This window comes from Ruditapes philippinarum, unplaced genomic scaffold, assembly GCF_026571515.1.
Source record: "Ruditapes philippinarum isolate M1 unplaced genomic scaffold, ASM2657151v2 ctg19691_1_1_1_1, whole genome shotgun sequence".
Classification (NCBI taxonomy): Eukaryota; Metazoa; Mollusca; class Bivalvia; order Venerida; family Veneridae; genus Ruditapes; species Ruditapes philippinarum.
The window spans coordinates 1-14606 of record NW_026857047.1 but is presented as its reverse complement, the minus strand read 5'-3'; the positions used below and the strand labels follow the sequence as shown (position 1 = coordinate 14606).

Genomic DNA, 14606 nt, shown 5'->3' with positions numbered 1-14606 from the left:
GTTTAATTAATGTACAAATTTGTTTACTGTGGTTAATTAATGTACAAATTTGTTTACTTACAACATTTTAAATTGGCATAATTTTCAAAACAACATAGAACTACTCGTATTAATGTAGACTTTGCAAAATTAATTCTTTCGCTCATACTAATTTATCCTTTCTGATGCAGGAGAAATTGCTCATTTTAACACAAAGTTTTCATTTTATCAGAGAGGTAGATAACATCTATGTCTCTGATTTTATTCAATACTTGTTCTTTCATTCATATGGAGCGAGTTAAAAACATCTTCAGATGCAGGACTTGGCGTGCATTGACTTCATTAAAATGCACGATCTGCAAAAAATAATTGTAAATTGCTCAATGGCGTGGCCTAGACGCTGAATACAACACTGAATAATTTCTTATACCTCCTGTATAACTTGTTAATATTTGAAGACTTCAGAGTTTGTTCTCTTTCTCACTACTCAACATCTAAGACAAGGTTCATAACTGTAGATTAAATATTTTATTAAATTAGTGAAATGTATATTTACAGGAGAAAACAGAACTTCCAAAGGTTAAAAAGGTTGTGACATCATCGTCAAATGAAGAAAAACCCAAACAGGTAATTTAGCAACAGTTACCACAGTGATCATCTGTTTGTCTATTATAATAAATAATTGAGTAATATTTGTCTATTATAATAAATAACTCCAACAGACTTAAACCATATTGGTATGACTGCTCTGAGTAAGGTTTTTATGTTTTCTGAAGAAAAAAAAAAGAGTTGTGTAGTTGTTGTTTTGTTCTTCAGTAGTTATGAGTTCAGTCATACTTAAAGTTAATCCTAGGGGTCAAGGTCAGTGTTTTGAAATTTAATACATTTGTATAATTATATGTTGAATTTAAATAGATTGATGACAAATGTGCAAATAATTTCTTTACCTTTGGTATACTTTTATTGTGTCGCCTTGAAAAGGTGACATATAGGGGTTACTTTTGTCGGCGTTGTCGTCGTCGGCGTCCGCTAAAGCTTGTCCGGAGCATAACTCAGTCACTATAAGTCTGATTGACTTCAAACTTGGTATGCATGCTTCTTTCAATAACCCGAAGTGCAGTGCACAAGGACCGGTACTCTGCAGTTTCTATTTTTTGGGTTATTGCCCTTTGTTAATTTTCATACTTTAATTTTGTCCGGGCCATTTCTCTTCAACTAAAAAAGCTATGGACTTGAAACTTCATAGGATGATAGATCTCATTAAGAAGAAATGCAGTGCACAAGAACCAGTTCTCTGCACTTCCTAATTTTTGAGTTATTGCCCTTTGTTAATTTTCATACTTTATTTTTGTCTGGGCCATTTCTCCTAATGTATAAAAGCCATGGACTTTAAACTTCATAGGATGATAGATCTCACTACTGGGGTCAAAATTGGCCCCTTAGGGGGTCATTGATTTTCCCTATATGTATATAGTAAAAACTTAAAAATCTTCTTTTTAAAAACCCAAGGAGCTAGAGCTAAGATATTTAGCATGAAACATGTTCTAATGGATGTCTACCAAGTTTGTTCAAATCAGAGCCCTTGGGTCAAAATTGGCCCGCCCCAGGGGGTCATGGATTTTCCCTATACGAATATAGTAAAAACTTAAAAATCTTCTTTTAAAAAACCCAAAGAGCTAGAGGTAAGATATTTAGCATGAAACATGTTATAATGGATGTCTACCAAGTTTGTTCAAATAAGAGCCCTGGGGTCAAAATTGGCCCCGCCCCGGGGGACATTGATTTTCCTTATATGTGTATAGCAAAACTTAAAAATCTTCTTGGAAATAACCCGAATAGCTAGAGTTTAGATATTAAGCATGAAACATCGTCTAGTAAGTGTCTACAAAGATTGTTCAAATAAAAGCCCTTGGGTCAAAACTGGCCCTGCCCCAGGAGTGTCATTGTTTTTAAATAATAGTATATGTGTAAAGAAAAAACTTAAATTTTTTTTTTTTTAAAAACCCAACAAGCTAGACCTTAGATGTTTAGCATGAAACATCTTCTAATGGGTGTCTACCAAGTTTATTCAAATAAAAGCCCAGGGGTTTAAACTTGCCCCGCTGCGGGGGGGGGGGCCTATATACAGGTGAGCGACTTCAGGGCCATCATGGCCCTCTTGTTAGTTATTGCCCTTTGTTATTTTTCATATTTCATTTTTGTCCTGGCCATTTCCCCTAAACTACATTGTTCACAAGGCGACACATCTGACTCGCGGAGTTCTAGTTATGTCTGAAGATTTCAGAGAGTGTTCCACATTTCATCACTCAACATCTAAGACAAGGTCCATAACTAGATTATTTTATATGAATTTATTTTAGTTTGATTGTGTTGGAAGCTATTAGCTTATTGAATCTCTCAAATCAGTTTCTGGAACCAACCAGTACTAAGCAATGGGTGTAAAGTTTCTTGCTTATGGAAACAATGACTTTGCCCCTAACGGGGTTTGAACCCATGCAGCCAGCAATCCTAAGATTATTAGTCTGACATGTTAACACAGACACCATAAAACTAGATTATATATTTTAAGAATAATCTCCCTTTTAAATTAAAAATTTTAATGAAAAAAGAACTAAAGTAACTCTATGGTATATAAAAGATAAGAGATTTTATTTGCCTTCAGATCAGTCACATGATCTGTTATCAAGGATTATAACTATAGGGAAAAGGGCTCAATGGTTCACTTAGTTTACAAAGACTTTCATGAATTTCTTACTACTTACTTAGTCATAACAACCAGAGCAGAGAAATTTTGCATGAAACATAACATGGTGGACCTCTACAAAAGTGGTATAAGTAATACCCTTGGTGTTGAAATCATCTCTGCCCTGGGTCACTTAGTTTATTATGCTCCCCGAAAAAATTTCGGGGGAGCATATAGTCGCCGCCTTGTCCGTCCGTCCGTCCATCCGTCTTTCCGTCCGTCCGTCCGTCCCCTTTTCTTGTCCGGGACATAACTTTGAAACAACAAGAGGTATCAACATGAAACTTTGTAGGTAGATAGATCTCATTGAGTAGGTGTGCAGTGCACAAGAACCGTAACTCTGCCTTGCCTAATTTTTAGCTCACCTGTCACAAAGTGACAGGGTGAGCTTTTGTGATCGCTTTTCGTCCGGCGTCCGTCCGTCGTCCGTAAACTTTTACTTTAAATGACATCTCCTCATAAACCACAAGGCCAATTTCATCCAAACTTCACAGGAATGTTCCTTTGGTGGTCACCTTTAAAAATTGTTCAAAGAATTTAATTCCATGCAGAACTCTGGTTGCCATGGCAACCGAAAGAAAAAACTTTAAATATCTTCTTTTAAAAAACCATAAGAGCTAGAGCTTAGATATTTGGCATGAAACATCTTCTAGTGAGTGTCTACCAAGTTTGTTCAAATAAAAGCCCTGGGGTCAAAATTGGCCCGGCCCCGGGGGGTCATTGATTTTCCCTATATGCATATAGTGAAAACTTAAAAAATCTTCTTTTAAAGAACTCAAAGAGCTATGGCTAAGATATTGAGCATCAAACATGTTCTAATAGGTGTCTATCAAGTTTGTTCAAAGAAAAGCCCTGGGGTCAAAATTGGCCCCGCCCCAGGGGGTCATTGATTTTCCCTATATGCATATAGTAAAAAACTTAAAAAAATCTTCTTTTAAAGAACCAAAAGAGTTAGAGCTAAGATATTTAGCATGAAAACATGTTCTAATAAGTGTCTACCAAGTTTGTTCAAATAAAAGCCCTGGGGTCAAAATTGACCCTGCCCGGGGGTCATTGATTTTTCCCTATATATGCATATAGTAAAAAAATTAAAAATCTTCTTTTAAAGAACTCAAAGAGCTATGGTTAAGATATTTAGCATCAAACATGTTCTAATAGGTGTCTACCAAGTTTGTTCAAATAAAAGCCCTGGGGTCAAAATTGGCCCGCCCGGGGGTCATTGATTTTCCTTATATGTGTATAGCAAAAAACTTAAAAAATCTTTTTTGAAAAAACCCAAATAGCTAGAGTTAAGATATTAAGCATGAAACATCTTTTAGTGAGTGTCTACAAAGTTTGTTTCAAATAAAAGACCTGGGGTCAAAATTGGCCCTGCCCCGGGTCATTGATTTTCCTTATATGTGTATAGCAAAAACTTAAAATCTTCTTTGAAAAAACCCAAATAGCTAGAGTTTAGATATTAAGCATGAAACATATTCTAGTAAGTGTCTACAAAGTTTGTTCAAATAAAAACCCTTGGGGTCATAACTGGCCTGGCCCCAGGCGTGTCATTGTTTTTAACTATATGTGTATAGTAAAAACTTTAAAAAAATCTTCTTTTAAATAGCCCAATGAGCTAGAGCTTAGATGTTTAGCATGAAACATTTTCTTATGGGTGTCTACCAAGTTTGTGCAAATAAAAGCCCTTTGGTTAAATTGGCCCTGCAATGTTTGGGGGGGGGGGGGGGGGGGGGGGTTGGGGCGGCCTATATACAGGTGAGCGACCTCAGGGCCATCATGGCCCTCTTGTTGAATTATTCCCCTTTGTTTATTTTTACACTTTGAACTTTGTCCGGGACATAACTCTAAAAGTATAAGAGGTATCAACATGAAACTTTTTAGGTAGATAGATCTCATTGAGTAGGTGTGCAGTGCACAAGAACCATAACTCTGCCTTGTCTTATTTTTGAATTATCCCCCTTTGTTTATTTTACACTTTGAACTTTGTCCGGGACATAACTCTAAAAGTATAAGAGGTATCAACATGAAACTTTGTAGGTAGATAGATCTCATTGAGTAGGTGTGCAGTGCACAAGAACCGTAACTCTGCCTTGCCTAATTTTTGAATTACCCCCCTTTGTTTATTTTACACTTTGAAATTTGTCCGGGACATAACTCTAAAAGTATAAGAGGTATCAACATGAAACTTTGTAGGTAGATAGATCTCAGTGAGTAGGTGTGCAGTGCACAAGAACGGTAACTCTGCCTTGTCTTATTTTTGAATTATCCCCCTTTGTTTATTTTACACTTTGATCTTTGTCCGGGACATAACTCTAAAAGTATAAGAGGTATCAACATGAAACTTTGTAGGTAGATAGATCTCATTGAGTAGATGTGCAGTGCACAAGAACGGTAACTCTGCCTTGCCTACTTTTGGAGTTATTGCCCTTTGTTCATTTTGACACTTTGACTTTGTCTGGGACATTACTCTAAAATTATAAGAGATATCAACATGAAACTTTGTAGATAGATAGGTCTCATTGGGTGGAAGTGCAGTGCACAAGAACCGTAACTCTGCCTTGCCTTATTTTGAAGTAATTGCCCTTTGTTTATTTTTACTTTTTGACTTTGTCCTGGACAATACTTTAATACTATTAGAGATATATCAACATGAAACTTTGTAGGTAGCTAGATATAATTGGATAGAATTGCAATGCTTAAAGAACCTAAACAAAGCCTGGTCTAATTTTGGAGTTATTGCCCTTTGTTCATTTTTACACTTTGACTTTTACCTGGGACATAATTCTGATATCATCAGGAAACTTTATAGATAGATAGATCTCATTGAATAGAAGTGCAGTGCAAAAAAACATAACTCCGCTTTGCCTAATTTTGGAGTTTTTGCCCTTTGTTCATTTTTTTTATACTTTCCTGTGTCCAGAACCTTCTCGGGGAGCATCACCCGGTTCAACCGGTTCTTGTATAGAGATTTATCTATAGGGATACATATATAAAACTTCCAGTAGAAATTTACTAGCCCAATCACAGTATACATACTTAACATATAGCAATGACCATTGAACATTTATGGAAAATATGTAAATCATGCTCGTAGGGTAAAAAAAATTTTCCATCCAGGGGGTCATTTAGTATGCATATTCTTATTTAGTAAAATTAGCTTTAAAATTTTTCTTATCTGGATCTGTAGTGTCAAAAGCAAAACTGTCTTTGCCTAGGTGGTCTTTAAGTTTGTACAGACATGTATAGAAAACACATTAAAATATTGTTTAAAACTACAATGTAAGAGATAAGGTATTTTTCTTGTAGCATTTCCTACTTGCAGACATCTACAAATATTTGATAAATCATGCCCATCAAAAATGACACACCCAATGTGACCTAATTACTTGTGTATTGAAGAATTGTAAACTTTACTTACAATGGATCTCAGGTGAGTGATCTATGGCCATTCTTGCCCTCTTGTTGGATTTTTTTTTTTTTTTTTTGCAAAGAAATTAATGAATGTTTGTTGGACATGTATATTTACAGGAAAAAGCAGAACCTGTTGTGGATAAAGATAAGGAAGATCAGGTAATGGAGCATAAAATATTCATGTCACAGCGCGTTATGTTAGATACATTATACCCTATCTTGCTGTTGTATTTGTGGTACAATCTAGCCAATTTCCTGTTAACTTTGAAATTTTAGAGGACCATGATATAGTTTACAGATCCTCATTCGAGCGAGTGGCATCAATTGGCCGGCCCCCTAACTTGTAAATTAAAAATTTTGTTAAAAAAACCTTATATGTAATAAGGCATTAGTAGTTATAGTTATTTCAAATAAGAACTAAAATAACATCTTTTGGGTCAATGTAAGCCCCCCCACCCTTGTAGACACTAAAATTATAAAGACTTCTATAGATAAAACACAACATTTAAGTCTTATTGTGTGAAATTAAAATACCAAGAGCTAAGATATTTAGCATGTAGCATAAGCTTGTGGACCTTTGCAAAATTGATACTTATCATGCCCCTTGAGTCAATATTGCCCTGCTACACAGTCACTTTATATAGACTTATATAGGAAAACACATTAAATTCTTATTGTGTGAAGCTACAAAGCTTAGAATTAAGATATTTGGCATGAAGTTGCATCCTTGCCAGATCTTCACAAGTTTTAATTTTTTTGTTTGACAAAGGACCCAGTATAACAATATTGTTTTTACTTCAGTCCAAACATTTGATTGGAGGAGAAAGGCTGACTTTTGATGAAGTACAGAAAAGGTGAGGTTTTTATTTAATATATATAACCATGTCAGTCTTTTGCAAGGTGAACTTTTATTGTCATATCCCTATTGTACATGTAAATATCCAAATTTCTTCTGTCTATACCAGGTTAATTTAAAATGGCGATTTGGATTTATCTTAAGTTCTAATTGCCAAGTACTATTGACTTCATAATTTACACAGTAACTAATCAATTTGGGCAAGTTATATAACTATGGCTTCCATTTTTTCCAAGTTATTGCCCTTTTCAGCACTTTGAAAATTGATATGGTTAACGTAAATGGGCAAGTTGGATATAGAATCTATCTTTAAGCCCTTTGTGTACAAATGACATAATAATTTCCATACTTATCAATGCAAAGTACATGATATTGCCAAGTTATATGACTGTGCTATCCATTTTTACCAGTTATTTCCCTTTTTTCATTTTGAAAATATGAGCCGCGTCACGGCAAAACCAACATAGTGCGTTTGCGACCAGCATGGATCCAGACCAGCCTGCGCATCCACGCAGTCTGATCAGGATCCATGCTGTTCGCTAACCGACCCTATTACAAGTAGAGAAACTGATAGGGAACAGCATAGATCCTGATCAGACTGCGCAGATGAGCAGGCTGGTCTGGATCCATGCTGGTCGCAAGCGCACTATGTTGGTTTTGTCGTGATGCGGCTCATATGGTTTACCTATTCTGGCAAGATGGATTTAGTTTACTATAAAATTTCTCTTAATTACTTCATTTATTTAATGAAATATTCCATATTTGGTAGGTAGATACCTTTAATGGTCCTCTTACTTTCAGTTGAGTTAGGGTCACTAGATCAAGGTAACTGGTGTAAAAAAATAAATTTTTTTGATCTTTATGTTGCTTTTTTGGGTGAAAACAGGTTGTTTATGGTGAATTAGATCATTGTTCATGAAAATAATACTATCATACACTGTATACAGACTTTTATGACCTATAATTGAATTAACACTATAGGTTCCATGATATGACAGATGAAGAATTACACGAGAATCTTCCTAGTGGAGATATGGGGACTAGTAAGTATCTAAAGCAAGATTAACATGTTCTACCACAGTGTCTTATTAGCCAAATTTGTAAATTGTCATTTCAAACAAAGTTCTTATTGCCCAAAATCTAGTAAAGAATTTAATTTTTATTCAAGGATATATATATAAGGGCAGTTAGGCTATTCAGCGAGATTGAATTTTTTTAGCTGCTTTGCATTACTATATATAGCCACTTTAAGGATGCAACATCTTATTTTTTGGGCTGGACCTAAATAATGTTTAGTGTGTGAAATTTTTTTGTCCAATAGGATTGCAGTTTTTCAGTTGAATCGTAACACATATATCACGGTAAAAAACAGCAAACTGTTAATCAGTCTAGTAAATGGACTGTTTTAAAAAAATAATTTAAAACACTAAGCTGGTTCAAATTTATTAGTACATATTAACAAAATGGAATTGGTCGCATGGCTATGCCGCACCTGACCAATTTAATTTTGTAAATACCGACTAATAAACTTTAATCTATACTTAAACAAAAATGTTTTAATGTACATGTTACCTATTTTTTTTTTTTTTTAAATTGCAATGGCCTAGGAAGCAATACAGTTCTTCTGCTGTTTGTATTTTAGAATTGGCAGCATTACTGGGAAATCATATTCAGTTTTAGCACTTTGATATTTTGATGTAATTGCCATACCTTGCCCAGGGAACACTCACCAGATTTTTTACCCCAGATCAACTTATTATGACCTTGAGCTTTAAATGACATTGACTTTCAAGGTCAAATGATTGAACTTTGATTAAGTTGTCATAGTTATTTATGTACGGATTTGATTCATACATGGACAAAACAACACTTGTGACCAAACAACATGTTGAAAAATTTAGATATGATCACTTTGACTGTCAAGGTCAGATCATTAAAATTTGCTTATATTTTCTTAATTTTGCCATTTATTTATGGAAAACATTCAAACTTGGACAAACCAACAAGTGTAACTAGACAGACCTATGTAAATAAAAAAAGGAAAACCTTAATTATTTAATCTTTAAATTTCCTTATAAAGATTAGTTTAAACAGTTTGTTTGCTGTTAGAAAATGTAAATAAAAGTGAAGCATTGCCCCTGCCCATTGGTGGCTTGTTTTAGGACATGTAAACCTGCCATATTATAAATGAATTTATATGTCTTTATTTTTGAAAGTTATAGACAACAAAAAATTCAAACACAAGTTTTAAATTGCAGATAAGCTATGATATAAGAAACTTCTTACACAGATATGGCTCTGTGATGATACCTGTAAAAGCAATAAACCTTCCCAATTTACCATTACTTAATATAGACATTGACCATCATATTTTAGCCGGATATTAAAAAATGGCTGCCGACGAAAGCAACAGTGAAGGTAGATAATGTGTAATTATGGCTAGTAAGAAGAAATTTGAGAAAACAAAAATTAATCAGTTTTTCTGCAATATTCAATTATAAGATACACTAACCACTGTACACATGTATATTTGAGTTTAAAATGTGTCTTATAATTAGATATGGACAGTTCTCATTGTGAGTCCTGGATAACATTTGTGTTATTCATACAGTGTTTATAATTATATCTCATTTCAGGATTTGTAAAGTTTCTAAATAGGAAACGTGATATAGATTTGATGAAGAGACTCCCAGATGATTTAACTAAAAGAATATTGTAAGTGGTTTTTTTTTTGTCCTTTAAAATTTAAAATATGATCCGCGTCACGACAAAACCAACATAATGGGTTTGCGACCAGCATGGATCCAGACCAGCCTGCGCATCCGCGCAGTCTGATCAGGATCCTTGCTGTTCGCTATCAGTTTCTCTACTTGTTAAAGGGTTTGTAAGCGAACAGCATGGATCCTGATCAGACTGCGCGGATGCAAAGGCTGGTCTGGATCCATGCTGGTCGCAAACCCATTACGTTGGTTTTGTTGTGACGTGGCTCATATGTTTTTCTAGCTAAATTTTTTTTCCAGTCCTTCAGGAAACCTTTTTTGTTGCAACTTTTTGAAAGTTGAGTAATTATGCCCCCACTTCAAAGAAGAGGGGGTATATTGCTTTGCACTTGTCAGTCCGTCGGTCCGTAGACCAAATGGTTTCCGAGTGATAACTAAAGAATGCTTAGGCCTAGGAACTTCAAACTTGGTATGGTGATTGGTCATGACCAGTAGATGACCCCTATTAATTTTGGGGTCAAGGGGTCAAAGGTTAAATTGGCCTTGTAGGTGATCAATAACTAAAGAATGCTTAGGCCTAGGAACTTCAAACTTGGTATGGTGATTGGTTATGACCAGCAGATGACCCCTATTGATTTTGGGGTCAAGGGGTCAAAGGTCAACCGTCAAGGTCACATTGACCTTGTAGGTAAAAAAGGTTTCCGATCAATAACTTAAGAACGCTTAGGCCTAGGAACTTCAAACTTGGTATGGTGATTGGTCATGACCAGCAGATGACCCCTATTGATTTTGGGGTCAAGGGGTCAAAGGTCAAGGTAACATTAACCTTTTAGGTAAAAATGGTTTCTGATCAATTACTAAAGAACGCTTAGGCCTAGGAACTTCAAACATGGTATGCTTATTGGTCATGACCAGTAGATGACCCCTATTAATTTTGGGGTCAAGGGGTCAAAGGTTAAATTGGCCTTGTAGGTGATCAATAACTAAAGAATGCTTAGGCCTAGGAACTTCAAACTTGGTATGGTGATTGGTTATGACCAGCAGATGACCCCTATTGATTTTGGGGTCAAGGGGTCAAAGGTCAACCGTCAAGGTCACATTGACCTTGTAGGTAAAAAAGGTTTCCGATCAATAACTTAAGAACGCTTAGGCCTAGGAACTTCAAACTTGGTATGGTGATTGGTCATGACCAGCAGATGACCCCTATTGATTTTGGGGTCAAGGGGTCAAAGGTCAAGGTAACATTAACCTTTTAGGTAAAAATGGTTTCTGATCAATTACTAAAGAACGCTTAGGCCTAGGAACTTCAAACATGGTATGCTTATTGGTCATGACCAGCAGACAACCCCTATTGATTTTGGGGTCAAGGGGTCAAAGGTCAAGGTCACATTGACCTTGTAGGTTAAAATGGTTTCCGATCAATAACTAAAGAACGCTTAGGCCTAGGAACTTCAAACTTGGTATGGTGATTGGTCATGACCAGCAGATGACCCCTATTGATTTTGGGGTCAAAGGTCAAGGTCACATTGACCTTGTAGGTAAAAACGGTTTCCAATCAATAACTAAAGAACGCTTAGGCCTAGGAACTTCAAACTTGGTATGATGATTGGTCATGACCAGCAGATGACCCCTATTGATTTAGGGGTCAAATGTCAGGGTCACATTGACCTTGTAGGTGAAAACAGTTTCCAATCAATAACTTAAGAACGCTTAGGCCTAGAAACTTCAAACTTGGTATGATGATTGGTCATGACCAGCAGATGACCCCTATTGATTTTGGGGTCAAGGGGTCAAAGGTCAAGGTCACATTGACCTTGTAGGTAAAAACGGTTTCTGATCAATAACTAAAGAATGCTTAGGCCTAGGAACTTCAAACTTGGTATGATGATTGGTCATGACCAGTAGATGAACCCTATTGATTTTAGGGTCAAGGGGTCAATGTCATATTGACCTTGTACTTAATGACGGTTTGTGACCGATAACTCAACAACTCAAGTTGCCTTGGTTGATATTTTTATCAACTAAAAATGCTTTTGGTATACACATTTGAAGGTCTTATGTAATATAACAACTTGGCTGTCATTAATGAGGCCTACATGATTCATAAAATTTATACATATATTATTTGTAAGATTTGTAATAACTTAAATTGCTGCACACAACCTATGGGGTCACAATAATTATTACCTTGTTACTAGTCATGACCTGTAGATACTAGATAACCCTTATTAATTGTTTGTTCACTGGATCAGAAGTCATGCATAATAACCTGATCATTTGACTAATTGGCTGCCGATAGGGGGCATACATGTTTTACAAACATATCTTGTTCATAAATAAACATTAATTATGTTTAAGCCTAATTTGGGTCAATCTATATATACATTTCTAGTTACACTTTAACTTGTACAATCATTGAAGGGTGACTTTCATATTTGATAAGAATATATCATACATGCCATAACGTCCCGTATGCCCGGGACAGTCCCGGAAATAAGGTGTCTGTCCCAGAGGTGTCCCGGAGATGATTTATGTCCCGGTAAAAAAAAATTGTAAAATAATCTACTTTGATGCAAGAAATTTTACATTTTTATATAATTTTATTGTCAAGTTTTAATAAACTACTTTTTAACTAGTCTAGAAAGCTAATAACGAACGATAATCCCCTAACAGCATTGGGATGGTGACACTAATCCTTTGATTGGTATATCTATGTGCCCCTTCCAACAAACAATTATCGGCAATATTTTGATCAATTAAAAGATTAATTGTTTACCCCATGTGGCTTCCTGAGCGAAGGTGTCATACACTGTAATTAACAACTGGCCAGTATAAATTTAATCCGCCTGCAGGCAATTAGTGGTCAAACACTGTGAAAATTACCGCTAAATTTGAGGTGATAATCTACAAGATTCAGCGAATGTGTCAGGTAATGACATGGCTAATTGTCATTACTTAACATAGCTTTATTCTATTCTGTGACTGATTGAATTAACGATGCCTAAATACTTAAGAAAGATAGAAAAACTGTTAATAGTTATTGACATTCTGTCTTTTGTTTATGGTGTCATTAAATTTGCAAGTTGTAAAAACCGGTAATACAGTATAGCGGTTGTATGCCACTATGTAAATTTAAAAAAAAATATGTTTGTTGATCAATGCCCCTCCTCCAAAAGAAAAGTGTCCCAGAAATGAGTGTAAAAATTATGGCATGTATGAATATATCTTTGATGGACCTTTAACTTTGTTTGGATTTATTGGTTAGTAGGGTTAAGGGCAAGGTCAAAAATGATGAAAATAAATTAAAATTCCTATATATTTTGTACTGGAATGCATTAACAAATATAAAGGTTCCTGTAGCATTCATAAACATGTTCTATGTGTTTTGTGCATGTATATTGTTTAAATTGACTATTGAAATGTAACCCTTTTGTTAACAGTGCATCTAACGCATTAAGGAGAGAAACTGCATCCATTGACATGATGCAATTATTGTATGAGAGACATCATGATAAAGTTTTACAAGGTAAGATTTAGAAAAAAAAATTAATTCCTTTTTAGCTCACCTCTCAGGTCAGAGGTGAGCTTTTATGATGTCAATATGCAGTTGTCTGTCGTTGCCCGCAAAATCTTTAGATAACATTCTCTCCTTTAGTTAATTCACAATGTGGATTTTGACGATTGATTCTTAGCTGACCTCAAAAAAGGCCCTTTCATTGTTTTATAAATTGTTTGAGTATAATGCATTAGTAAGTCATCAGAGTCAAAAATAAACTTAAAAAATCTTAACACAAAATATGAAATAAAAGCCCTTCTATTGAAAGAAAACAAAATAACACCATGTGTTAGAAAATGCAATGAACCGAGGTAAGTTCTCTGGTTATTTAGTACGAGTATAATTGATAGATGGTTAAACATTCATTACCTTTTTCATGAAAACCAATTTCAATGTTTTGAACAAATTTTTTAAGTACCTCTGTCTTTCATTTTGTCTCCCGAAAATTTTGGCGACATTGTTTTTGCCTCTGCCACCTGTCTGTTTGCTTTCTCTCCGTCTGTCTCCTCTGTCTGTGCCCCCTTCACAGGTCAAACAGCGGGCAGGATTTTAATGAAACTTCATAGGAGTGATCAGTAACATCCTTAGTTGTGCATATCGCTGGCACGTTCCGCTTGGCTGCACAAAATGGCCACCAGTGCTTAGAATAGAAAAATCTTGGCCAGCTATCACAGGTTGAACTGCTGGGGGGTGGGGGGGATTTCACTGGAACTTCACAGGAGTGATCAGTACCATACTTAGTTGTGCATATCGCGGGCATTCCACTTCAGTGCACAAAATGGCCCCCAGAGCTATAAATAGAAAATTTTTGTCCAGCTTAAAAGGTTAAACTGCTGGGGGGATTTCAATGAAACTTCATTGGAGTGATCAATACCATCCCTAGTTGTGCATATCCCTGGCAAATCACTCTTTGCTGCACAAAATGGCCACCAGAGCTAAAAATTTAAAAAATCTTGTCCAACTTTCACAGGTAGAACTGCTGGGGGGATTTCTTGAGATTTCACAGTAGTGATCAGTACAATACTTAGTTGTGCATGTTGCTGGCACACTCAGCTTTGCTGCACAAAATAGCAACCATAGCTGTAAATAGAAAAATTTTGTCAGGCTTTCACAGGTCAAACTGCTGGTGGGACTTTGTCCATACTTTACAGGAGTGATCAGTACCATCCCTAGTTGTCCATATTGCCGGCATGTAAATTTTTGCTTCGGCCACGAAAGCTGTAACTTGAAAAATCTTGTCCAGCTTTCACAGGGTTGATCAGTACCATACCTAGTTTCGGGAGACATATGTTTTTGTGACAAAAGCTCGTTCTAGTTTTATCTGTCCATAAAAATTTTTTC

General features: G+C 35.7%; 1 long non-coding RNA gene across 1 annotated transcript; it reads left to right on the top strand.

Moving 5' to 3' along the window:
• The first annotated feature begins 533 nt into the window (after nucleotides 1-533).
• Nucleotides 534-13237, top strand: LOC132748616 (uncharacterized). Its single transcript, XR_009628292.1, has 6 exons — nucleotides 534-606; nucleotides 6251-6292; nucleotides 6935-6987; nucleotides 7971-8032; nucleotides 9626-9704; nucleotides 13150-13237. It is a non-coding gene; the product is annotated as an uncharacterized LOC132748616 (long non-coding RNA).
• Nucleotides 13238-14606: the final 1369 nt, after the last annotated feature.